Here is a 25,435-nt window from a genome sequence, read left to right as displayed (position 1 = left end):
TAGACTCCGAGTTGAGTCGTAGCCGCAGTAGATTCCGAGCTGAGTCGTAGCTGCAGTAGATTCCGAGTTAAGACGTAGGTGCAGTAGACTCCGAGTTAAGTCGTAGCCGCAGTAGATTCCTAGTTGAGTCGTAGCCACAGTAGATTCCGAGTTAAGACGTAGGTGCAGTAGACTCCGAGTTGAGTCGTAGCCGCAGTAGATTCCGAGTTGAGTTGTAGCCGCAGTAGATTCTGAGTTGAGACGTAGGTGCAGTAGATTCCGAGTTGAGTCGTAGCCGCAGTTGATTCTGAGTTGAGTCGTAGCCGCAGTAGATTCCGAGTTGAGTCGTAGCCGCAGTAGATTCTGAGTTGAGTCGGAGCCGCAGTAGATTCGGAGTTGAGTCGTAGCCGCAGTAGATTCCGAGTTGAGTCGTAGCCGCAGTAGATTCCGAGTTGAGTCTTAGCCACAGTAGATTCTGAGTTGAGATTTAGCCGCAGTAGATTCCGAGTTGAGTCGTAGCCGCAGTAGATTTTGAGTTGAGTCGTAGCCGCAGTAGATTCCGAGTTGAGTCGTAGCCGCAGTAGATTCTGAGTTGAGTCGTAGCCGCGGTAGATTCGGAGTTGAGTCGTAGCCGCAGTAGAGTCCGAGTTGAGTCGTAGCCGCAGTAGATTCCGAGTTAAGACGTAAGTGCAGTAGACTCCGAGTTGAGTCGTAGCCGCAGTAGTTTCCGAGTTGAGTCGTAGCCGCAGTAGATTCCGAGTTAAGACGTAAGTGCAGTAGACTCCGAGTTGAGTCGTAGCCGCAGTAGTTTCCGAGTTGAGTCGTAGCCGCAGTAGATTCTGAGTTGAGTCTTAGCCGCATTAGATTCTGAGTTGAGTTTAAGCCGCTGTAGATTCCGAGTTGAGTAGTAGCCGCAGTAGATTCTGAGTTGAGTCGTAGCCGCAGTATATTCCGAGTTGAGTCGTAGCCGCAGTAGATTCCGAGTAGAGTCGTAGGTGCAGTAGATTCTGATTTGAGTCGTAGCCGCAGTAGATTCCGAGATGAGTCGTTGCCGCAGTAGATTCTGAGTTGAGTCGTAGCCGCAGTAGATTCCGAGTTGAGTCGTAGCCGCAGTAGATTCAGAGTTGAGTCGTAGCCGCAGTTGATTCCGAGTTGAGTCGTAGCCGCAGTAGATTCCGAGTTAAGACGTAGGTGCAGTAGATTCCGAGTTGAGTCGTAGCCGCAGTTGATTCTGAGTTGAGTCGCAGCCGCGGTAGATTCCGAGTTGAGTCGTAGCCGCAGTAGAGTCCGAGTTGAGTCGTAGCCGCAGTAGATTCCGAGTTAAGACGTAAGTGCAGTAGACTCCGAGTTGAGTCGTAGCCGCAGTAGTTTCCGAGTTGAGTCGTAGCCGCAGTAGATTCTGAGTTGAGTCTTAGCCGCATTAGATTCTGAGTTGAGTTTTAGCCGCAGTAGATTCCGAGTTGAGTCGTAGCCGCAGTAGATTCTGAGTTGAGTCGTAGCCGCGGTAGATTCGGAGTTGAGTGGTAGCCGCAGTAGATTCCGAGTTGAGTCGTAGCCGCAGTAGATTCCGAGTTTAGACGTAAGTGCAGTAGACTCCGAGTTGAGTCGTAGCCGCAGTAGATTCCGAGTTGAGTCGTAGCCGCAGTAGATTCCGAGTTGAGTCTTAGCCGCAGTAGATTCTGAGTTGAGTTTTAGCCGCAGTAGATTCCGAGTTGTGTCGTAGCCGCAGTAGATTCTGAGTTGAGTCGTAGCCGCGGTACATTCGGAGTTGAGTCGTAGCCGCAGTAGATTCCGAGTTGAGTCGTAGCCGCAGTAGATTCCGAGTTAAGACGTAGGTGCAGTAGACTCCGAGTTGAGTCGTAGCCGCAGTAGATTCCGAGCTGAGTCGTAGCCGCAGTAGATTCTGAGTTGAGTCGTAGCCACAGTAGATTCCGAGTTGAGACGTAGCTGCAGTAGATTCCGAGTTAAGACGTAGCCGCAGTAGATTCCGAGTTGAGTTGTAGCCGCAGTAGATTCTGAGTTGAGACGTAGGTGCAGTAGATTCCGAGTTGAGTCGTAGCCGCAGTAGATTCCGAGTTGAGTTGTAGCCGCAGTAGATTCTGAGTTGAGACGTAGGTGCAGTAGATTCCGAGTTGAGTCGTAGCCGCAGTTGATTCTGAGTTGAGTCGTAGCCGCAGTAGATTCCGAGTTGAGTCGTAGCCGCAGTAGATTCTGAGTTGAGTCGGAGCCGCAGTAGATTCGGAGTTGAGTCGTAGCCGCAGTAGATTCCGAGTTGAGTCGTAGCCGCAGTAGATTCCGAGTTGAGTCTTAGCCACAGTAGATTCTGAGTTGAGATTTAGCCGCAGTAGATTCCGAGTTGAGTCGTAGCCGCAGTAGATTCTGAGTTGAGTCGTAGCCGCAGTAGATTCCGAGTTGAGTCGTAGCCGCAGTAGATTCTGAGTTGAGTCGTAGCCGCGGTAGATTCGGAGTTGAGTCGTAGCCGCAGTAGAGTCCGAGTTGAGTCGTAGTCGCAGTAGATTCCGAGTTAAGACGTAAGTGCAGTAGACTCCGAGTTGAGAAGTAGCCGCAGTTGATTCTGAGTTGAGTCGTAGCCGCAGTAGATTCCGAGTTGAGTCGTAGCCACAGTAGATTCTGAATTGAGTCGTACCCGCAGTAGATTCGGAGTTGAGTCGTAGCCGCAGTAGATTCCGGGTTGAGTTGTAGCTGCAGTAGATTCCGAGTTGAGTCTTAGCCACAGTAGATTCTGAGTTGAGTTTTAGCCGCAGTAGATTCCGAGTTGAGTCGTAGCCGCAGTAGATTCTGAGTTGAGTCGGAGCCGCGGTAGATTTGGAGTTGAGTCGTAGCCGCAGTAGTTTCCGAGTTGAGTCGTAGCCGCAGTAGATTCTGAGTTGAGTCTTAGCCGCATTAGATTCTGAGTTGAGTTTAAGCCGCAGTAGATTCCGATTTGAGTCGTAGCCGCAGTAGATTCTGAGTTGAGTCGTAGCCGCAGTAGATTCCGAGTTGAGTCGTAGCCGCAGTAGATTCCGAGTAGAGTCGTAGGTGCAGTAGATTCTGATTTGAGTCGTAGCCGCAGTAGATTCCGAGTTGAGTCGTTGCCGCAGTAGATTCTGAGTTGAGTCGTAGCCGCAGTAGATTCTGAGTTGAGTCGTACCCGCAGTAGATTCGGAGTTGAGTCGTAGCCGCAGTAGATTCCGGGTTGAGTCGTAGCTGCAGTAGATTCCGAGTTGAGTCTTAGCCACAGTAGATTCTGAGTTGAGTTTTAGCCGCAGTAGATTCCGAGTTGAGTCGTAGCCGCAGTAGATTCTGAGTTGAGTCGTAGCCGCAGTAGATTCCGAGTTGAGTCGTAGCCGCAGTAGATTCTGAGTTGAGTCGTAGCCGCGGTATATTCGGAGTTTAGTCGTAGCCGCAGTAGATTCCGAGTTGAGTCGTAGCCGCAGTAGATTCCGAGTTAAGACGTAAGTGCAGTAGACTCTGAGTTGAGTCGTAGCCGCAGTAGATTCCGAGTTGAGTCGTAGCCGCAGTAGATTCTGAGTTGAGTCGTAGCCGCAGTAGATTCCGAGTTGAGTCGTAGCCGCAGTAGATTCTGAGTTGAGTCGTAGGCGCGGTAGATTCGGAGTTGAGTCGTAGCCGCAGTAGAGTCCGAGTTGAGTCGTAGCCGCAGTAGATTCCGAGTTAAGACGTAAGTGCAGTAGACTCCGAGTTGAGTCATAGCCGCAGTAGTTTCCGAGTTGAGTCGTAGCCGCAGTAGATTCTGAGTTGAGTCTTAGCCGCATTAGATTCTGAGTTGAGTTTTAGCCGCAGTAGATTCCGAGTTGAGTCGTAGCCGCAGTAGATTCTGAGTTGAGTCGCAGCCGCGGTAGATTCCGAGTTGAGTCGTAGCCGCAGTAGAGTCCGAGTTGAGTCGTAGCCGCAGTAGATTCCGAGTTAAGACGTAAGTGCAGTAGACTCCGAGTTGAGTCGTAGCCGCAGTAGTTTCCGAGTTGAGTCGTAGCCGCAGTAGATTCTGAGTTGAGTCTTAGCCGCATTAGATTCTGAGTTGAGTTTTAGCCGCAGTAGATTACGAGTTGAGTCGTAGCCGCAGTAGATTCTGAGTTGAGTCGTAGCCGCGGTAGATTCGGAGTTGAGTGGTAGCCGCAGTAGATTCCGAGTTGAGTCGTAGCCGCAGTAGATTCCGAGTTAAGACGAAAGTGCAGTAGACTCCGAGTTGAGTCGTAGCCGCAGTAGATTCCGAGTTGAGTCGTAGCCGCAGTAGATTCCGAGTTGAGTCTTAGCCTCAGTAGATTCTGAGTTGAGTTTTAGCCGCAGTAGATTCCGAGTTGAGTCGTAGCCGCAGTAGATTCCGAGTTGTGTCGTAGCCGCAGTAGATTCTGAGTTGAGTCGTAGCCGCGGTAGATTCGGAGTTGAGTCGTAGCCGCAGTAGATTCCGAGTTGAGTCGTAGCCGCAGTAGATTCCGAGTTAAGACGTAGGTGCAGTAGACTCCGAGTTGAGTCGTAGCCGCAGTAGATTCCGAGCTGAGTCGTAGCTGCAGTAGATTCCGAGTTAAGACGTAGGTGCAGTAGACTCCGAGTTAAGTCGTAGCCGCAGTAGATTCCTAGTTGAGTCGTAGCCACAGTAGATTCCGAGTTAAGACGTAGGTGCAGTAGACTCCGAGTTGAGTCGTAGCCGCAGTAGATTCCGAGTTGAGTTGTAGCCGCAGTAGATTCTGAGTTGAGACGTAGGTGCAGTAGATTCCGAGTTGAGTCGTAGCCGCAGTTGATTCTGAGTTGAGTCGTAGCCGCAGTAGATTCCGAGTTGAGTCGTAGCCGCAGTAGATTCTGAGTTGAGTCGGAGCCGCAGTAGATTCGGAGTTGAGTCGTAGCCGCAGTAGATTCCGAGTTGAGTCGTAGCCGCAGTAGATTCCGAGTTGAGTCTTAGCCACAGTAGATTCTGAGTTGAGATTTAGCCGCAGTAGATTCCGAGTTGAGTCGTAGCCGCAGTAGATTTTGAGTTGAGTCGTAGCCGCAGTAGATTCCGAGTTGAGTCGTAGCCGCAGTAGATTCTGAGTTGAGTCGTAGCCGCGGTAGATTCGGAGTTGAGTCGTAGCCGCAGTAGAGTCCGAGTTGAGTCGTAGCCGCAGTAGATTCCGAGTTAAGACGTAAGTGCAGTAGACTCCGAGTTGAGTCGTAGCCGCAGTAGTTTCCGAGTTGAGTCGTAGCCGCAGTAGATTCTGAGTTGAGTCTTAGCCGCATTAGATTCTGAGTTGAGTTTAAGCCGCAGTGGATTCCGAGTTGAGTCGTAGCCGCAGTAGATTCTGAGTTGAGTCGTAGCCGCAGTAGATTCCGAGTTGAGTCGTAGCCGCAGTAGATTCCGAGTAGAGTCGTAGGTGCAGTAGATTCTGATTTGAGTCGTAGCCGCAGTAGATTCCGAGATGAGTCGTTGCCGCAGTAGATTCTGAGTTGAGTCGTAGCCGCAGTAGATTCCGGGTTGAGTCGTAGCCGCAGTAGATTCAGAGTTGAGTCGTAGCCGCAGTTGATTCCGAGTTGAGTCGTAGCCGCAGTAGATTCCGAGTTAAGACGTAGGTGCAGTAGATTCCGAGTTGAGTCGTAGCCGCAGTTGATTCTGAGTTGAGTCGTAGCCGCAGTAGATTCCGAGTTGAGTCGTAGCCGCAGTAGATTCTGAGTTGAGTCGTATCCGCAGTAGATTCGGAGTTGAGTCGTAGCCGCAGTAGATTCCGGGTTGAGTCGTAGCTGCAGTAGATTCCGAGTTGAGTCTTAGCCACAGTAGATTCTGAGTTGAGTATTAGCCGCAGTAGATTCCGAGTTGAGTCGTAGCCGCAGTAGATTCTGAGTTGAGTCGTAGCCGCAGTAGATTCCAAGTTGAGTCGTAGCCGCAGTAGATTCTGAGTTGAGTCGTAGCCGCGGTATATTCGGAGTTTAGTCGTAGCCGCAGTAGATTCCGAGTTGAGTCGTAGCCGCAGTAGATTCCGAGTTAAGACGTAAGTGCAGTAGACTCCGAGTTGAGTCGTAGCCGCAGTAGATTCCGAGTTGAGTCGTAGCCGCAGTAGATTCTGAGTTGAGTCGTAGCCGCAGTAGATTCCGAGTTGAGTCGTAGCCGCAGTAGATTCTGAGTTGAGTCGTAGGCGCGGTAGATTCGGAGTTGAGTCGTAGCCGCAGTAGAGTCCGAGTTGAGTCGTAGCCGCAGTAGATTCCGAGTTAAGACGTAAGTGCAGTAGACTCCGAGTTGAGTCGTAGCCGCAGTAGTTTCCGAGTTGAGTCGTAGCCGCAGTAGATTCTGAGTTGAGTCTTAGCCGCATTAGATTCTGAGTTGAGTTTTAGCCGCAGTAAATTCCGAGTTGAGTCGTAGCCGCAGTAGATTCTGAGTTGAGTCGCAGCCGCGGTAGATTCCGAGTTGAGTCGTAGCCGCAGTAGAGTCCGAGTTGAGTCGTAGCCGCAGTAGATTCCGAGTTAAGACGTAAGTGCAGTAGACTCCGAGTTGAGTCGTAGCCGCAGTAGTTTCCGAGTTGAGTCGTAGCCGCAGTAGATTCTGAGTTGAGTCTTAGCCGCATTAGATTCTGAGTTGAGTTTAAGCCGCAGTGGATTCCGAGTTGAGTCGTAGCCGCAGTAGATTCTGAGTTGAGTCGTAGCCGCAGTAGATTCCGAGTTGAGTCGTAGCCGCAGTAGATTCCGAGTAGAGTCGTAGGTGCAGTAGATTCTGATTTGAGTCGTAGCCGCAGTAGATTCAGAGTTGAGTCGTAGCCGCAGTTGATTCCGAGTTGAGTCGTAGCCGCAGTAGATTCCGAGTTAAGACGTAGGTGCAGTAGATTCCGAGTTGAGTCGTAGCCGCAGTTGATTCTGAGTTGAGTCGCAGCCGCGGTAGATTCCGAGTTGAGTCGTAGCCGCAGTAGAGTCCGAGTTGAGTCGTAGCCGCAGTAGATTCCGAGTTAAGACGTAAGTGCAGTAGACTCCGAGTTGAGTCGTAGCCGCAGTAGTTTCCGAGTTGAGTCGTAGCCGCAGTAGATTCTGAGTTGAGTCTTAGCCGCATTAGATTCTGAGTTGAGTTTTAGCCGCAGTAGATTCCGAGTTGAGTCGTAGCCGCAGTAGATTCTGAGTTGAGTCGTAGCCGCGGTAGATTCGGAGTTGAGTGGTAGCCGCAGTAGATTCCGAGTTGAGTCGTAGCCGCAGTAGATTCCGAGTTTAGACGTAAGTGCAGTAGACTCCGAGTTGAGTCGTAGCCGCAGTAGATTCCGAGTTGAGTCGTAGCCGCAGTAGATTCCGAGTTGAGTCTTAGCCGCAGTAGATTCTGAGTTGAGTTTTAGCCGCAGTAGATTCCGAGTTGTGTCGTAGCCGCAGTAGATTCTGAGTTGAGTCGTAGCCGCGGTACATTCGGAGTTGAGTCGTAGCCGCAGTAGATTCCGAGTTGAGTCGTAGCCGCAGTAGATTCCGAGTTAAGACGTAGGTGCAGTAGACTCCGAGTTGAGTCGTAGCCGCAGTAGATTCCGAGCTGAGTCGTAGCCGCAGTAGATTCTGAGTTGAGTCGTAGCCACAGTAGATTCCGAGTTGAGACGTAGCTGCAGTAGATTCCGAGTTAAGACGTAGCCGCAGTAGATTCCGAGTTGAGTTGTAGCCGCAGTAGATTCTGAGTTGAGACGTAGGTGCAGTAGATTCCGAGTTGAGTCGTAGCCGCAGTAGATTCCGAGTTGAGTTGTAGCCGCAGTAGATTCTGAGTTGAGACGTAGGTGCAGTAGATTCCGAGTTGAGTCGTAGCCGCAGTTGATTCTGAGTTGAGTCGTAGCCGCAGTAGATTCCGAGTTGAGTCGTAGCCGCAGTAGATTCTGAGTTGAGTCGGAGCCGCAGTAGATTCGGAGTTGAGTCGTAGCCGCAGTAGATTCCGAGTTGAGTCGTAGCCGCAGTAGATTCCGAGTTGAGTCTTAGCCACAGTAGATTCTGAGTTGAGATTTAGCCGCAGTAGATTCCGAGTTGAGTCGTAGCCGCAGTAGATTCTGAGTTGAGTCGTAGCCGCAGTAGATTCCGAGTTGAGTCGTAGCCGCAGTAGATTCTGAGTTGAGTCGTAGCCGCGGTAGATTCGGAGTTGAGTCGTAGCCGCAGTAGAGTCCGAGTTGAGTCGTAGTCGCAGTAGATTCCGAGTTAAGACGTAAGTGCAGTAGACTCCGAGTTGAGAAGTAGCCGCAGTTGATTCTGAGTTGAGTCGTAGCCGCAGTAGATTCCGAGTTGAGTCGTAGCCACAGTAGATTCTGAGTTGAGTCGTACCCGCAGTAGATTCGGAGTTGAGTCGTAGCCGCAGTAGATTCCGGGTTGAGTTGTAGCTGCAGTAGATTCCGAGTTGAGTCTTAGCCACAGTAGATTCTGAGTTGAGTTTTAGCCGCAGTAGATTCCGAGTTGAGTCGTAGCCGCAGTAGATTCTGAGTTGAGTCGGAGCCGCGGTAGATTTGGAGTTGAGTCGTAGCCGCAGTAGTTTCCGAGTTGAGTCGTAGCCGCAGTAGATTCTGAGTTGAGTCTTAGCCGCATTAGATTCTGAGTTGAGTTTAAGCCGCAGTAGATTCCGATTTGAGTCGTAGCCGCAGTAGATTCTGAGTTGAGTCGTAGCCGCAGTAGATTCCGAGTTGAGTCGTAGCCGCAGTAGATTCCGAGTAGAGTCGTAGGTGCAGTAGATTCTGATTTGAGTCGTAGCCGCAGTAGATTCCGAGTTGAGTCGTTGCCGCAGTAGATTCTGAGTTGAGTCGTAGCCGCAGTAGATTCTGAGTTGAGTCGTACCCGCAGTAGATTCGGAGTTGAGTCGTAGCCGCAGTAGATTCCGGGTTGAGTCGTAGCTGCAGTAGATTCCGAGTTGAGTCTTAGCCACAGTAGATTCTGAGTTGAGTTTTAGCCGCAGTAGATTCCGAGTTGAGTCGTAGCCGCAGTAGATTCTGAGTTGAGTCGTAGCCGCAGTAGATTCCGAGTTGAGTCGTAGCCGCAGTAGATTCTGAGTTGAGTCGTAGCCGCGGTATATTCGGAGTTTAGTCGTAGCCGCAGTAGATTCCGAGTTGAGTCGTAGCCGCAGTAGATTCCGAGTTAAGACGTAAGTGCAGTAGACTCTGAGTTGAGTCGTAGCCGCAGTAGATTCCGAGTTGAGTCGTAGCCGCAGTAGATTCTGAGTTGAGTCGTAGCCGCAGTAGATTCCGAGTTGAGTCGTAGCCGCAGTAGATTCTGAGTTGAGTCGTAGGCGCGGTAGATTCGGAGTTGAGTCGTAGCCGCAGTAGAGTCCGAGTTGAGTCGTAGCCGCAGTAGATTCCGAGTTAAGACGTAAGTGCAGTAGACTCCGAGTTGAGTCATAGCCGCAGTAGTTTCCGAGTTGAGTCGTAGCCGCAGTAGATTCTGAGTTGAGTCTTAGCCGCATTAGATTCTGAGTTGAGTTTTAGCCGCAGTAGATTCCGAGTTGAGTCGTAGCCGCAGTAGATTCTGAGTTGAGTCGCAGCCGCGGTAGATTCCGAGTTGAGTCGTAGCCGAAGTAGAGTCCGAGTTGAGTCGTAGCCGCAGTAGATTCCGAGTTAAGACGTAAGTGCAGTAGACTCCGAGTTGAGTCGTAGCCGCAGTAGTTTCCGAGTTGAGTCGTAGCCGCAGTAGATTCTGAGTTGAGTCTTAGCCGCATTAGATTCTGAGTTGAGTTTTAGCCGCAGTAGATTACGAGTTGAGTCGTAGCCGCAGTAGATTCTGAGTTGAGTCGTAGCCGCGGTAGATTCGGAGTTGAGTGGTAGCCGCAGTAGATTCCGAGTTGAGTCGTAGCCGCAGTAGATTCCGAGTTAAGACGAAAGTGCAGTAGACTCCGAGTTGAGTCGTAGCCGCAGTAGATTCCGAGTTGAGTCGTAGCCGCAGTAGATTCCGAGTTGAGTCTTAGCCTCAGTAGATTCTGAGTTGAGTTTTAGCCGCAGTAGATTCCGAGTTGAGTCGTAGCCGCAGTAGATTCCGAGTTGTGTCGTAGCCGCAGTAGATTCTGAGTTGAGTCGTAGCCGCGGTAGATTCGGAGTTGAGTCGTAGCCGCAGTAGATTCCGAGTTGAGTCGTAGCCGCAGTAGATTCCGAGTTAAGACGTAGGTGCAGTAGACTCCGAGTTGAGTCGTAGCCGCAGTAGATTCCGAGCTGAGTCGTAGCTGCAGTAGATTCCGAGTTAAGACGTAGGTGCAGTAGACTCCGAGTTAAGTCGTAGCCGCAGTAGATTCCTAGTTGAGTCGTAGCCACAGTAGATTCCGAGTTAAGACGTAGGTGCAGTAGACTCCGAGTTGAGTCGTAGCCGCAGTAGATTCCGAGTTGAGTTGTAGCCGCAGTAGATTCTGAGTTGAGACGTAGGTGCAGTAGATTCCGAGTTGAGTCGTAGCCGCAGTTGATTCTGAGTTGAGTCGTAGCCGCAGTAGATTCCGAGTTGAGTCGTAGCCGCAGTAGATTCTGAGTTGAGTCGGAGCCGCAGTAGATTCGGAGTTGAGTCGTAGCCGCAGTAGATTCCGAGTTGAGTCGTAGCCGCAGTAGATTCCGAGTTGAGTCTTAGCCACAGTAGATTCTGAGTTGAGATTTAGCCGCAGTAGATTCCGAGTTGAGTCGTAGCCGCAGTAGATTTTGAGTTGAGTCGTAGCCGCAGTAGATTCCGAGTTGAGTCGTAGCCGCAGTAGATTCTGAGTTGAGTCGTAGCCGCGGTAGATTCGGAGTTGAGTCGTAGCCGCAGTAGAGTCCGAGTTGAGTCGTAGCCGCAGTAGATTCCGAGTTAAGACGTAAGTGCAGTAGACTCCGAGTTGAGTCGTAGCCGCAGTAGTTTCCGAGTTGAGTCGTAGCCGCAGTAGATTCTGAGTTGAGTCTTAGCCGCATTAGATTCTGAGTTGAGTTTAAGCCGCAGTGGATTCCGAGTTGAGTCGTAGCCGCAGTAGATTCTGAGTTGAGTCGTAGCCGCAGTAGATTCCGAGTTGAGTCGTAGCCGCAGTAGATTCCGAGTAGAGTCGTAGGTGCAGTAGATTCTGATTTGAGTCGTAGCCGCAGTAGATTCCGAGATGAGTCGTTGCCGCAGTAGATTCTGAGTTGAGTCGTAGCCGCAGTAGATTCCGAGTTGAGTCGTAGCCGCAGTAGATTCAGAGTTGAGTCGTAGCCGCAGTTGATTCCGAGTTGAGTCGTAGCCGCAGTAGATTCCGAGTTAAGACGTAGGTGCAGTAGATTCCGAGTTGAGTCGTAGCCGCAGTTGATTCTGAGTTGAGTCGTAGCCGCAGTAGATTCCGAGTTGAGTCGTAGCCGCAGTAGATTCTGAGTTGAGTCGTATCCGCAGTAGATTCGGAGTTGAGTCGTAGCCGCAGTAGATTCCGGGTTGAGTCGTAGCTGCAGTAGATTCCGAGTTGAGTCTTAGCCACAGTAGATTCTGAGTTGAGTATTAGCCGCAGTAGATTCCGAGTTGAGTCGTAGCCGCAGTAGATTCTGAGTTGAGTCGTAGCCGCAGTAGATTCCAAGTTGAGTCGTAGCCGCAGTAGATTCTGAGTTGAGTCGTAGCCGCGGTATATTCGGAGTTTAGTCGTAGCCGCAGTAGATTCCGAGTTGAGTCGTAGCCGCAGTAGATTCCGAGTTAAGACGTAAGTGCAGTAGACTCCGAGTTGAGTCGTAGCCGCAGTAGATTCCGAGTTGAGTCGTAGCCGCAGTAGATTCTGAGTTGAGTCGTAGCCGCAGTAGATTCCGAGTTGAGTCGTAGCCGCAGTAGATTCTGAGTTGAGTCGTAGGCGCGGTAGATTCGGAGTTGAGTCGTAGCCGCAGTAGAGTCCGAGTTGAGTCGTAGCCGCAGTAGATTCCGAGTTAAGACGTAAGTGCAGTAGACTCCGAGTTGAGTCGTAGCCGCAGTAGTTTCCGAGTTGAGTCGTAGCCGCAGTAGATTCTGAGTTGAGTCTTAGCCGCATTAGATTCTGAGTTGAGTTTTAGCCGCAGTAAATTCCGAGTTGAGTCGTAGCCGCAGTAGATTCTGAGTTGAGTCGCAGCCGCGGTAGATTCCGAGTTGAGTCGTAGCCGCAGTAGAGTCCGAGTTGAGTCGTAGCCGCAGTAGATTCCGAGTTAAGACGTAAGTGCAGTAGACTCCGAGTTGAGTCGTAGCCGCAGTAGTTTCCGAGTTGAGTCGTAGCCGCAGTAGATTCTTAGTTGAGTCTTAGCCGCATTAGATTCTGAGTTGAGTTTTAGCCGCAGTAGATTACGAGTTGAGTCGTAGCCGCAGTAGATTCTGAGTTGAGTCGTAGCCGCGGTAGATTCGGAGTTGAGTCGTAGCCGCAGTAGATTCCGAGTTGAGTCGTAGCCGCAGTAGATTCCGAGTTAAGACGAAAGTGCAGTAGACTCCGAGTTGAGTCGTAGCCGCAGTAGATTCCGAGTTGAGTCGTAGCCGCAGTAGATTCCGAGTTGAGTCTTAGCCTCAGTAGATTCTGAGTTGAGTTTTAGCCGCAGTAGATTCCGAGTTGAGTCGTAGCCACAGTAGATTCCGAGTTGTGTCGTAGCCGCAGTAGATTCTGAGTTGAGTCGTAGCCGCGGTAGATTCGGAGTTGAGTCGTAGCCGCAGTAGATTCCGAGTTGAGTCGTAGCCGCAGTAGATTCCGAGTTAAGACGTAGGTGCAGTAGATTCTGATTTGAGTCGTAGCCGCAGTAGATTCCGAGTTGAGTCGTTGCCGCAGTAGATTCTGAGTTGAGTCGTAGCCGCAGTAGATTCTGAGTTGAGTCGTACCCGCAGTAGATTCGGAGTTGAGTCGTAGCCGCAGTAGATTCCGGGTTGAGTCGTAGCTGCAGTAGATTCCGAGTTGAGTCTTAGCCACAGTAGATTCTGAGTTGAGTTTTAGCCGCAGTAGATTCCGAGTTGAGTCGTAGCCGCAGTAGATTCTGAGTTGAGTCGTAGCCGCAGTAGATTCCGAGTTGAGTCGTAGCCGCAGTAGATTCTGAGTTGAGTCGTAGCCGCGGTATATTCGGAGTTTAGTCGTAGCCGCAGTAGATTCCGAGTTGAGTCGTAGCCGCAGTAGATTCCGAGTTAAGACGTAAGTGCAGTAGACTCTGAGTTGAGTCGTAGCCGCAGTAGATTCCGAGTTGAGTCGTAGCCGCAGTTGATTCTGAGTTGAGTCGTAGCCGCAGTAGATTCCGAGTTGAGTCGTAGCCGCAGTAGATTCTGAGTTGAGTCGTAGGCGCGGTAGATTCGGAGTTGAGTCGTAGCCGCAGTAGAGTCCGAGTTGAGTCGTAGCCGCAGTAGATTCCGAGTTAAGACGTAAGTGCAGTAGACTCCGAGTTGAGTCATAGCCGCAGTAGTTTCCGAGTTGAGTCGTAGCCGCAGTAGATTCTGAGTTGAGTCTTAGCCGCATTAGATTCTGAGTTGAGTTTTAGCCGCAGTAGATTCCGAGTTGAGTCGTAGCCGCAGTAGATTCTGAGTTGAGTCGCAGCCGCGGTAGATTCCGAGTTGAGTCGTAGCCGCAGTAGAGTCCGAGTTGAGTCGTAGCCGCAGTAGATTCCGAGTTAAGACGTAAGTGCAGTAGACTCCGAGTTGAGTCGTAGCCGCAGTAGTTTCCGAGTTGAGTCGTAGCCGCAGTAGATTCTGAGTTGAGTCTTAGCCGCATTAGATTCTGAGTTGAGTTTTAGCCGCAGTAGATTACGAGTTGAGTCGTAGCCGCAGTAGATTCTGAGTTGAGTCGTAGCCGCGGTAGATTCAGAGTTGAGTGGTAGCCGCAGTAGATTCCGAGTTGAGTCGTAGCCGCAGTAGATTCCGAGTTAAGACGAAAGTGCAGTAGACTCCGAGTTGAGTCGTAGCCGCAGTAGATTCCGAGTTGAGTCGTAGCCGCAGTAGATTCCGAGTTGAGTCTTAGCCTCAGTAGATTCTGAGTTGAGTTTTAGCCGCAGTAGATTCCGAGTTGAGTCGTAGCCGCAGTAGATTCCGAGTTGTGTCGTAGCCGCAGTAGATTCTGAGTTGAGTCGTAGCCGCGGTAGATTCGGAGTTGAGTCGTAGCCGCAGTAGATTCCGAGTTGAGTCGTAGCCGCAGTAGATTCCGAGTTAAGACGTAGGTGCAGTAGACTCCGAGTTGAGTCGTAGCCGCAGTAGATTCCGAGCTGAGTCGTAGCTGCAGTAGATTCCGAGTTAAGACGTAGGTGCAGTAGACTCCGAGTTAAGTCGTAGCCGCAGTAGATTCCTAGTTGAGTCGTAGCCACAGTAGATTCCGAGTTAAGACGTAGGTGCAGTAGACTCCGAGTTGAGTCGTAGCCGCAGTAGATTCCGAGTTGAGTTGTAGCCGCAGTAGATTCTGAGTTGAGACGTAGGTGCAGTAGATTCCGAGTTGAGTCGTAGCCGCAGTTGATTCTGAGTTGAGTCGTAGCCGCAGTAGATTCCGAGTTGAGTCGTAGCCGCAGTAGATTCTGAGTTGAGTCGGAGCCGCAGTAGATTCGGAGTTGAGTCGTAGCCGCAGTAGATTCCGAGTTGAGTCGTAGCCGCAGTAGATTCCGAGTTGAGTCTTAGCCACAGTAGATTCTGAGTTGAGATTTAGCCGCAGTAGATTCCGAGTTGAGTCGTAGCCGCAGTAGATTTTGAGTTGAGTCGTAGCCGCAGTAGATTCCGAGTTGAGTCGTAGCCGCAGTAGATTCTGAGTTGAGTCGTAGCCGCGGTAGATTCGGAGTTGAGTCGTAGCCGCAGTAGAGTCCGAGTTGAGTCGTAGCCGCAGTAGATTCCGAGTTAAGACGTAAGTGCAGTAGACTCCGAGTTGAGTCGTAGCCGCAGTAGATTCCGAGTTGAGTCGTAGCCGCAGTAGATTCCGAGTAGAGTCGTAGGTGCAGTAGATTCTGATTTGAGTCGTAGCCGCAGTAGATTCCGAGATGAGTCGTTGCCGCAGTAGATTCTGAGTTGAGTCGTAGCCGCAGTAGATTCCGAGTTGAGTCGTAGCCGCAGTAGATTCAGAGTTGAGTCGTAGCCGCAGTTGATTCCGAGTTGAGTCGTAGCCGCAGTAGATTCCGAGTTAAGACGTAGGTGCAGTAGATTCCGAGTTGAGTCGTAGCCGCAGTTGATTCTGAGTTGAGTCGTAGCCGCAGTAGATTCCGAGTTGAGTCGTAGCCGCAGTAGATTCTGAGTTGAGTCGTATCCGCAGTAGATTCGGAGTTGAGTCGTAGCCGCAGAAGATTCCGGGTTGAGTCGTAGCTGCAGTAGATTCCGAGTTGAGTCTTAGCCACAGTAGATTCTGAGTTGAGTATTAGCCGCAGTAGATTCCGAGTTGAGTCGTAGCCGCAGTAGATTCTGAGTTGAGTCGTAGCCGCGGTATATTCGGAGTTTAGTCGTAGCCGCAGTAGATTCCGAGTTGAGTCGTAGCCGCAGTAGATTCCGAGTTAAGACGTAAGTGCAGTAGACTCCGAGTTGAGTCGTAGCCGCAGTAGATTCCGAGTTGAGTCGTAGCCGCAGTAGATTCTGAGTTGAGTCGTAGCCGCAGTAGATTCCGAGTTGAGTCGTAGCCGCAGTAGATTCTGAGTTGAGTCGTAGGCGCGGTAGATTCGGAGTTGAGTCGTAGCCGCAGTAGAGTCCGAGTTGAGTCGTAGCCGCAGTAGATTCCGAGTTAAGACGTAAGTGCAGTAGACTCCGAGTTGAGTCGTAGCCGCAGTAGTTTCCGAGTTGAGTCGTAGCCGCAGTAGATTCTGAGTTGAGTCTTAGCCGCATTAGATTCTGAGTTGAGTTTTAGCCGCAGTAGATTCCGAGTTGAGTCGTAGCCGCAGTAGATTCTGAGTTGAGTCGCAGCCGCGGTAGATTCCGAGTTGAGTCGTAGCCGCAGTAGAGTCCGAGTTGAGTCGTAGCCGCAGTAGATTCCGAGTTAAGACGTAAGTGCAGTAGACTCCGAGTTGATTCGTAGCCGCAGTAGTTTCCGAGTTGAGTCGTAGCCGCAGTAGATTCTGAGTTGAGTCTTAGCCGCATTAGATTCTGAGTTGAGTTTTAGCCGCAGTAGATTACGAGTTGAGTCGTAGCCGCAGTAGATTCTGAGTTGAGTCGTAGCCGCGGTAGATTCGGAGTTGAGTGGTAGCCGCAGTAGATTCCGAGTTGAGTCGTAGCCGCAGTAGATTCCGAGTTAAGACGAAAGTGCAGTAGACTCCGAGTTGAGTCGTAGCCGCAGTAGATTCCGAGTTGAGTCGTAGCCGCAGTAGATTCCGAGTTGAGTCTTAGCCTCAGTAGATTCTGAGTTGAGTTTTAGCCGCAGTAGATTCCGAGTTGAGTCGTAGCCGCAGTAGATTCCGAGTTGTGTCGTAGCCGCAGTAGATTCTGAGTTGAGTCGTAGCCGCGGTAGATTCGGAGTTGAGTCGTAGCCGCAGTAGATTCCGAGTTGAGTCGTAGCCGCAGTAGATTCCGAGTTAAGACGTAGGTGCAGTAGACTCCGAGTTGAGTCGTAGCCGCAGTAGATTCCGAGCTGAGTCGTAGCTGCAGTAGATTCCGAGTTAAGACGTAGGTGCAGTAGACTCCGAGTTAAGTCGTAGCCGCAGTAGATTCCTAGTTGAGTCGTAGCCACAGTAGATTCCGAGTTAAGACGTAGGTGCAGTAGACTCCGAGTTGAGTCGTAGCCGCAGTAGATTCCGAGTTGAGTTGTAGCCGCAGTAGATTCTGAGTTGAGACGTAGGTGCAGTAGATTCCGAGTTGAGTCGTAGCCGCAGTTGATTCTGAGTTGAGTCGTAGCCGCAGTAGATTCCGAGTTGAGTCGTAGCCGCAGTAGATTCTGAGTTGAGTCGGAGCCGCAGTAGATTCGGAGTTGAGTCGTAGCCGCAGTAGATTCCGAGTTGAGTCGTAGCCGCAGTAGATTCCGAGTTGAGTCTTAGCCACAGTAGATTCTGAGTTGAGATTTAGCCGCAGTAGATTCCGAGTTGAGTCGTAGCCGCAGTAGATTTTGAGTTGAGTCGTAGCCGCAGTAGATTCCGAGTTGAGTCGTAGCCGCAGTAGATTCTGAGTTGAGTCGTAGCCGCGGTAGATTCGGAGTTGAGTCGTAGCCGCAGTAGAGTCCGAGTTGAGTCGTAGCCGCAGTAGATTCCGAGTTAACACGTAAGTGCAGTAGACTCCGAGTTGAGTCGTAGCCGCAGTAGATTCCGAGTTGAGTCGTAGCCGCAGTAGATTCCGAGTAGAGTCGTAGGTGCAGTAGATTCTGATTTGAGTCGTAGCCGCAGTAGATTCCGAGATGAGTCGTTGCCGCAGTAGATTCTGAGTTGAGTCGTAGCCGCAGTAGATTCCGAGTTGAGTCGTAGCCGCAGTAGATTCAGAGTTGAGTCGTAGCCGCAGTTGATTCCGAGTTGAGTCGTAGCCGCAGTAGATTCCGAGTTAAGACGTAGGTGCAGTAGATTCCGAGTTGAGTCGTAGCCGCAGTTGATTCTGAGTTGAGTCGTAGCCGCAGTAGATTCCGAGTTGAGTCGTAGCCGCAGTAGATTCTGAGTTGAGTCGTATCCGCAGTAGATTCGGAGTTGAGTCGTAGCCGCAGTAGATTCCGAGCTGAGTCGTAGCTGCAGTAGATTCCGAGTTAAGACGTAGGTGCAGTAGACTCCGAGTTAAGTCGTAGCCGCAGTAGATTCCTAGTTGAGTCGTAGCCACAGTAGATTCCGAGTTAAGACGTAGGTGCAGTAGACTCCGAGTTGAGTCGTAGCCGCAGTAGATTCCGAGTTGAGTTGTAGCCGCAGTAGATTCTGAGTTGAGACGTAGGTGCAGTAGATTCCGAGTTGAGTCGTAGCCGCAGTTGATTCTGAGTTGAGTCGTAGCCGCAGTAGATTCCGAGTTGAGTCGTAGCCGCAGTAGATTCTGAGTTGAGTCGGAGCCGCAGTAGATTCGGAGTTGAGTCGTAGCCGCAGTAGATTCCGAGTTGAGTCGTAGCCGCAGTAGATTCCGAGTTGAGTCTTAGCCACAGTAGATTCTGAGTTGAGATTTAGCCGCAGTAGATTCCGAGTTGAGTCGTAGCCGCAGTAGATTTTGAGTTGAGTCGTAGCCGCAGTAGATTCCGAGTTGAGTCGTAGCCGCAGTAGATTCTGAGTTGAGTCGTAGCCGCGGTAGATTCGGAGTTGAGTCGTAGCCGCAGTAGAGTCCGAGTTGAGTCGTAGCCGCAGTAGATTCCGAGTTAACACGTAAGTGCAGTAGACTCCGAGTTGAGTCGTAGCCGCAGTAGATTCCGAGTTGAGTCGTAGCCGCAGTAGATTCCGAGTAGAGTCGTAGGTGCAGTAGATTCTGATTTGAGTCGTAGCCGCAGTAGATTCCGAGATGAGTCGTTGCCGCAGTAGATTCTGAGTTGAGTCGTAGCCGCAGTAGATTCCGAGTTGAGTCGTAGCCGCAGTAGATTCAGAGTTGAGTCGTAGCCGCAGTTGATTCCGAGTTGAGTCGTAGCCGCAGTAGATTCCGAGTTAAGACGTAGGTGCAGTAGATTCCGAGTTGAGTCGTAGCCGCAGTTGATTCTGAGTTGAGTCGTAGCCGCAGTAGATTCCGAGTTGAGTCGTAGCCGCAGTAGATTCTGAGTTGAGTCGTATCCGCAGTAGATTCGGAGTTGAGTCGTAGCCGCAGTAGATTCCGGGTTGAGTCGTAGCTGCAGTAGATTCCGAGTTGAGTCTTAGCCACAGTAGATTCTGAGTTGAGTATTAGCCGCAGTAGATTCCGAGTTGAGTCGTAGCCGCAGTAGATTCTGAGTTGAGTCGTAGCCGCGGTATATTCGGAGTTTAGTCGTAGCCGCAGTAGATTCCGAGTTGAGTCGTAGCCGCAGTAGATTCCGAGTTAAGACGTAAGTGCAGTAGACTCCGAGTTGAGTCGTAGCCGCAGTAGATTCCGAGTTGAGTCGTAGCCGCAGTAGATTCTGAGTTGAGTCGTAGCCGCAGTAGATTCCGAGTTGAGTCGTAGCCGCAGTAGATTCTGAGTTGAGTCGTAGGCGCGGTAGATTCGGAGTTGAGTCGTAGCCGCAGTAGAGTCCGAGTTGAGTCGTAGCCGCAGTAGATTCCGAGTTAAGACGTAAGTGCAGTAGACTCCGAGTTGAGTCGTAGCCGCAGTAGTTTCCGAGTTGAGTCGTAGCCGCAGTAGATTCTGAGTTGAGTCTTAGCCGCATTAGATTCTGAGTTGAGTTTTAGCCGCAGTAGATTCCGAGTTGAGTCGTATCCGCAGTAGATTCTGAGTTGAGTCGCAGCCGCGGTAGATTCCGAGTTGAGTCGTAGCCGCAGTAGAGTCCGAGTTGAGTCGTAGCCGCAGTAGATTCCGAGTTAAGACGTAAGTGCAGTAGACTCCGAGTTGAGTCGTAGCCGCAGTAGTTTCCGAGTTGAGTCGTAGCCGCAGTAGATTCTGAGTTGAGTCTTAGCCGCATTAGATTCTGAGTTGAGTTTTAGCCGCAGTAGATTACGAGTTGAGTCGTAGCCGCAGTAGATTCTGAGTTGAGTCGTAGCCGCGGTAGATTCGGAGTTGAGTGGTAGCCGCAGTAGATTCCGAGTTGAGTCGTAGCCGCAGTAGATTCCGAGTTAAGACGAAAGTGCAGTAGACTCCGAGTTGAGTCGTAGCCGCAGTAGATTCCGAGTTGAGTCGTAGCCGCAGTAGATTCCGAGTTGAGTCTTAGCCTCAGTAGATTCTGAGTTGAGTTTTAGCCGCGGTAGATTCCGAGTTGAGTCGTAGCCGCAGTAGATTCCGAGTTGTGTCGTAGCCGCAGTAGATTCTGAGTTGAGTCGTAGCCGCGGTAGATTCGGAGTTGAGTCGTAGCCGCAGTAGATTCCGAGTTGAGTCGTAGCCGCAGTAGATTCCGAGTTAAGACGTAGGTGCAGTAGACTCCGAGTTGAGTCGTATCCGCAGTAGATTCCGAGCTGAGTCGTAGCTGCAGTAGATTCCGAGTTAAGACGTAGGTGCAGTAGACTCCGAGTTAAGTCGTAGCCGCAGTAGATTCCTAGTTGAGTCGTAGCCACAGTAGATTCCGAGTTAAGACGTAGGTGCAGTAGACTCCGAGTTGAGTCGTAGCCGCAGTAGATTCCGAGTTGAGTTGTAGCCGCAGTAGATTCTGAGTTGAGACGTAGGTGCAGTAGATTCCGAGTTGAGTCGTAGCCGCAGTTGATTCTGAGTTGAGTCGTAGCCGCAGTAGATTCCGAGTTGAGTCGTAGCCGCAGTAGATTCGGAGTTGAGTCGGAGCCGCAGTAGATTCGGAGTTGAGTCGTAGCCGCAGTAGATTCCGAGTTGAGTCTTAGCCACAGTAGATTCTGAGTTGAGATTTAGCCGCAGTAGATTCCGAGTTGAGTCGTAGCCGCAGTAGATTTTGAGTTGAGTCGTAGCCGCAGTAGATTCCGAGTTGAGTCGTAGCCGCAGTAGATTCTGAGTTGAGTCGTAGCCGCGGTAGATTCGGAGTTGAGTCGTAGCCGCAGTAGAGTCCGAGTTGAGTCGTAGCCGCAGTAGATTCCGAGTTAAGACGTAAGTGCAGTAGACTCCGAGTTGAGTCGTAGCCGCAGTGGTTTCCGAGTTGAGTCGTAGCCGCAGTAGATTCTGAGTTGAGTCTTAGCCGCATTAGATTCTGAGTTGAGTTTAAGCCGCAGTAGATTCCGAGTTGAGTCGTAGCCGCAGTAGATTCTGAGTTGAGTCGTAGCCGCAGTAGATTCCGAGTTGAGTCGTAGCCGCAGTAGATTCCGAGTAGAGTCGTAGGTGCAGTAGATTCTGATTTGAGTCGTAGCCGCAGTAGATTCCGAGATGAGTCATTGCCGCAGTAGATTCTGAGTTGAGTCGTAGCCGCAGTAGATTCCGAGTTGAGTCGTAGCCGCAGTAGATTCAGAGTTGAGTCGTAGCCGCAGTTGATTCCGAGTTGAGTCTTAGCCGCATTAGATTCTGAGTTGAGTCGTAGCCGCAGTAGATTCCGAGTTGAGTCGTAGCCGCAGTTGATTCTGAGTTGAGTCGTAGCCGCAGTAGATTCCGAGTTGAGTCGTAGCCGCAGTAGATTCTGAGTTGAGTCGTATCCGCAGTAGATTCGGAGTTGAGTCGTAGCCGCAGTAGATTCCGGGTTGAGTCGTAGCTGCAGTAGATTCCGAGTTGAGTCTTAGCCACAGTAGATTCTGAGTTGAGTCGTAGCCGCAGTAGATTCCGAGTTGAGTCGTAGCCGCAGTAGATTCTGAGTTGAGTCGTAGCCGCAGTAGATTCCGAGTTGAGTCCTAGCCGCAGTAGATTCTGAGTTGAGTCGTAGCCGCGGTAGATTCGGAGTTTAGTCGTAGCCGCAGTAGATTCCGAGTTGAGTCGTAGCCGCAGTAGATTCCGAGTTAAGACGTAAGTGCAGTAGACTCCGAGTTGAGTCGTAGCCGCAGTAGATTCCGAGTTGAGTCGTAGCCGCAGTAGATTCTGAGTTGAGTCGTAGCCGCAGTAGATTCCGAGATGAGTCGTTGCCGCAGTAGATTCTGAGTTGAGTCGTAGCCGCAGTAGATTCCGAGTTGAGTCGTAGCCGCAGTAGATTCAGAGTTGAGTCGTAGCCGCAGTTGATTCCGAGTTGAGTCGTAGCCGCAGTAGATTCCGAGTTGAGTCTTAGCCTCAGTAGATTCTGAGTTGAGTTTTAGCCGCAGTAGATTCCGAGTTGAGTCGTAGCCGCAGTAGATTCCGAGTTGTGTCGTAGCCGCAGTAGATTCTGAGTTGAGTCGTAGCCGCGGTAGATTCGGAGTTGAGTCGTAGCCGCAGTAGATTCCGAGTTGAGTCGTAGCCGCAGTAGATTCCGAGTTAAGACGTAGGTGCAGTAGACTCCGAGTTGAGTCGTAGCCGCAGTAGATTCCGAGCTGAGTCGTAGCTGCAGTAGATTCCGAGTTAAGACGTAGGTGCAGTAGACTCCGAGTTAAGTCGTAGCCGCAGTAGATTCCTAGTTGAGTCGTAGCCACAGTAGATTCCGAGTTAAGACGTAGGTGCAGTAGACTCCGAGTTGAGTCGTAGCCGCAGTAGATTCCGAGTTGAGTTGTAGCCGCAGTAGATTCTGAGTTGAGACGTAGGTGCAGTAGATTCCGAGTTGAGTCGTAGCCGCAGTTGATTCTGAGTTGAGTCGTAGCCGCAGTAGATTCCGAGTTGAGTCGTAGCCGCAGTAGATTCTGAGTTGAGTCGGAGCCGCAGTAGATTCGGAGTTGAGTCGTAGCCGCAGTAGATTCCGAGTTGAGTCGTAGCCGCAGTAGATTCCGAGTTGAGTCTTAGCCACAGTAGATTCTGAGTTGAGATTTAGCCGCAGTAGATTCCGAGTTGAGTCGTAGCCGCAGTAGATTTTGAGTTGAGTCGTAGCCGCAGTAGATTCCGAGTTGAGTCGTAGCCGCAGTAGATTCTGAGTTGAGTCGTAGCCGCGGTAGATTCGGAGTTGAGTCGTAGCCGCAGTAGAGTCCGAGTTGAGTCGTAGCCGCAGTAGATTCCGAGTTAAGACGTAAGTGCAGTAGACTCCGAGTTGAGTCGTAGCCGCAGTAGATTCCGAGTTGAGTCGTAGCCGCAGTAGATTCCGAGTAGAGTCGTAGGTGCAGTAGATTCTGATTTGAGTCGTAGCCGCAGTAGATTCCGAGATGAGTCGTTGCCGCAGTAGATTCTGAGTTGAGTCGTAGCCGCAGTAGATTCCGAGTTGAGTCGTAGCCGCAGTAGATTCAGAGTTGAGTCGTAGCCGCAGTTGATTCCGAGTTGAGTCGTAGCCGCAGTAGATTCCGAGTTAAGACGTAGGTGCAGTAGATTCCGAGTTGAGTCGTAGCCGCAGTTGATTCTGAGTTGAGTCGTAGCCGCAGTAGATTCCGAGTTGAGTCGTAGCCGCAGTAGATTCTGAGTTGAGTCGTATCCGCAGTAGATTCGGAGTTGAGTCGTAGCCGCAGTAGATTCCGGGTTGAGTCGTAGCTGCAGTAGATTCCGAGTTGAGTCTTAGCCACAGTAGATTCTGAGTTGAGTATTAGCCGCAGTAGATTCCGAGTTGAGTCGTAGCCGCAGTAGATTCTGAGTTGAGTCGTAGCCGCGGTATATTCGGAGTTTAGTCGTAGCCGCAGTAGATTCCGAGTTGAGTCGTAGCCGCAGTAGATTCCGAGTTAAGACGTAAGTGCAGTAGACTCCGAGTTGAGTCGTAGCCGCAGTAGATTCCGAGTTGAGTCGTAGCCGCAGTAGATTCTGAGTTGAGTCGTAGCCGCAGTAGATTCCGAGTTGAGTCGTAGCCGCAGTAGATTCTGAGTTGAGTCGTAGGCGCGGTAGATTCGGAGTTGAGTCGTAGCCGCAGTAGAGTCCGAGTTGAGTCGTAGCCGCAGTAGATTCCGAGTTAAGACGTAAGTGCAGTAGACTCCGAGTTGAGTCGTAGCCGCAGTAGTTTCCGAGTTGAGTCGTAGCCGCGGTATATTCGGAGTTTAGTCGTAGCCGCAGTAGATTCCGAGTTGAGTCGTAGCCGCAGTAGATTCCGAGTTAAGACGTAAGTGCAGTAGACTCCGAGTTGAGTCGTAGCCGCAGTAGATTCCGAGTTGAGTCGTAGCCGCAGTAGATTCTGAGTTGAGTCGTAGCCGCAGTAGATTCCGAGTTGAGTCGTAGCCGCAGTAGATTCTGAGTTGAGTCGTAGGCGCGGTAGATTCGGAGTTGAGTCGTAGCCGCAGTAGATTCCGAGTTAAGACGTAAGTGCAGTAGACTCCGAGTTGAGTCGTAGCCGCAGTAGATTCCGAGTTGAGTCGTAGCCGCAGTAGATTCTGAGTTGAGTCGTAGCCGCAGTAGATTCCGAGTTGAGTCGTAGCCGCAGTAGATTCTGAGTTGAGTCGTAGCCGCGGTATATTCGGAGTTGAGTGGTAGCCGCAGTAGATTCCGAGTTGAGTCGTAGCCGCAGTAGATTCCGAGTTAAGACGAAAGTGCAGTAGACTCCGAGTTGAGTCGTAGCCGCAGTAGATTCCGAGTTGAGTCGTAGCCGCAGTAGATTCTGAGTTGAGTCGTAGGCGCGGTAGATTCGGAGTTGAGTCGTAGCCGCAGTAGAGTCCGAGTTGAGTCGTAGCCGCAGTAGATTCCGAGTTAAGACGTAAGTGCAGTAGACTCCGAGTTGAGTCGTAGCCGCAGTAGTTTCCGAGTTGAGTCGTAGCCGCAGTAGATTCTGAGTTGAGTCTTAGCCGCATTAGATTCTGAGTTGAGTTTTAGCCGCAGTAGATTCCGAGTTGAGTCGTAGCCGCAGTAGATTCTGAGTTGAGTCGCAGCCGCGGTAGATTCCGAGTTGAGTCGTAGCCGCAGTAGAGTCCGAGTTGAGTCGTAGCCGCAGTAGATTCCGAGTTAAGACGTAAGTGCAGTAGACTCCGAGTTGAGTCGTAGCCGCAGTAGTTTCCGAGTTGAGTCGTAGCCGCAGTAGATTCTGAGTTGAGTCTTAGCCGCATTAGATTCTGAGTTGAGTTTTAGCCGCAGTAGATTACGAGTTGAGTCGTAGCCGCAGTAGATTCTGAGTTGAGTCGTAGCCGCGGTAGATTCGGAGTTGAGTGGTAGCCGCAGTAGATTCCGAGTTGAGTCGTAGCCGCAGTAGATTCCGAGTTAAGACGAAAGTGCAGTAGACTCCGAGTTGAGTCGTAGCCGCAGTAGATTCCGAGTTGAGTCGTAGCCGCAGTAGATTCCGAGTTGAGTCTTAGCCTCAGTAGATTCTGAGTTGAGTTTTAGCCGCAGTAGATTCCGAGTTGAGTCGTAGCCGCAGTAGATTCCGAGTTGTGTCGTAGCCGCAGTAGATTCTGAGTTGAGTCGTAGCCGCGGTAGATTCGGAGTTGAGTCGTAGCCGCAGTAGATTCCGAGTTGAGTCGTAGCCGCAGTAGATTCCGAGTTAAGACGTAGGTGCAGTAGACTCCGAGTTGAGTCGTAGCCGCAGTAGATTCCGAGCTGAGTCGTAGCTGCAGTAGATTCCGAGTTAAGACGTAGGTGCAGTAGACTCCGAGTTAAGTCGTAGCCGCAGTAGATTCCTAGTTGAGTCGTAGCCACAGTAGATTCCGAGTTAAGACGTAGGTGCAGTAGACTCCGAGTTGAGTCGTAGCCGCAGTAGATTCCGAGTTGAGTTGTAGCCGCAGTAGATTCTGAGTTGAGACGTAGGTGCAGTAGATTCTGAGTTGAGTCGTAGCCGCAGTTGATTCTGAGTTGAGTCGTAGCCGCAGTAGATTCCGAGTTGAGTCGTAGCCGCAGTAGATTCTGAGTTGAGTCGGAGCCGCAGTAGATTCGGAGTTGAGTCGTAGCCGCAGTAGATTCCGAGTTGAGTCGTAGCCGCAGTAGATTCCGAGTTGAGTCTTAGCCACAGTAGATTCTGAGTTGAGATTTAGCCGCAGTAGATTCCGAGTTGAGTCGTAGCCGCAGTAGATTTTGAGTTGAGTCGTAGCCGCAGTAGATTCCGAGTTGAGTCGTAGCCGCAGTAGATTCTGAGTTGAGTCGTAGCCGCGGTAGATTCGGAGTTGAGTCGTAGCCGCAGTAGAGTCCGAGTTGAGTCGTAGCCGCAGTAGATTCCGAGTTAAGACGTAAGTGCAGTAGACTCCGAGTTGAGTCGTAGCCGCAGTAGATTCCGAGTTGAGTCGTAGCCGCAGTAGATTCCGAG

This window comes from Coturnix japonica, chromosome 20 (genome assembly GCF_054131305.1).
Source record: "Coturnix japonica strain WE chromosome 20, WE-NBRP24, whole genome shotgun sequence".
In the NCBI taxonomy this organism is placed as follows: Eukaryota; Metazoa; Chordata; class Aves; order Galliformes; family Phasianidae; genus Coturnix; species Coturnix japonica.
This window is presented reverse-complemented; position numbering follows the sequence as displayed.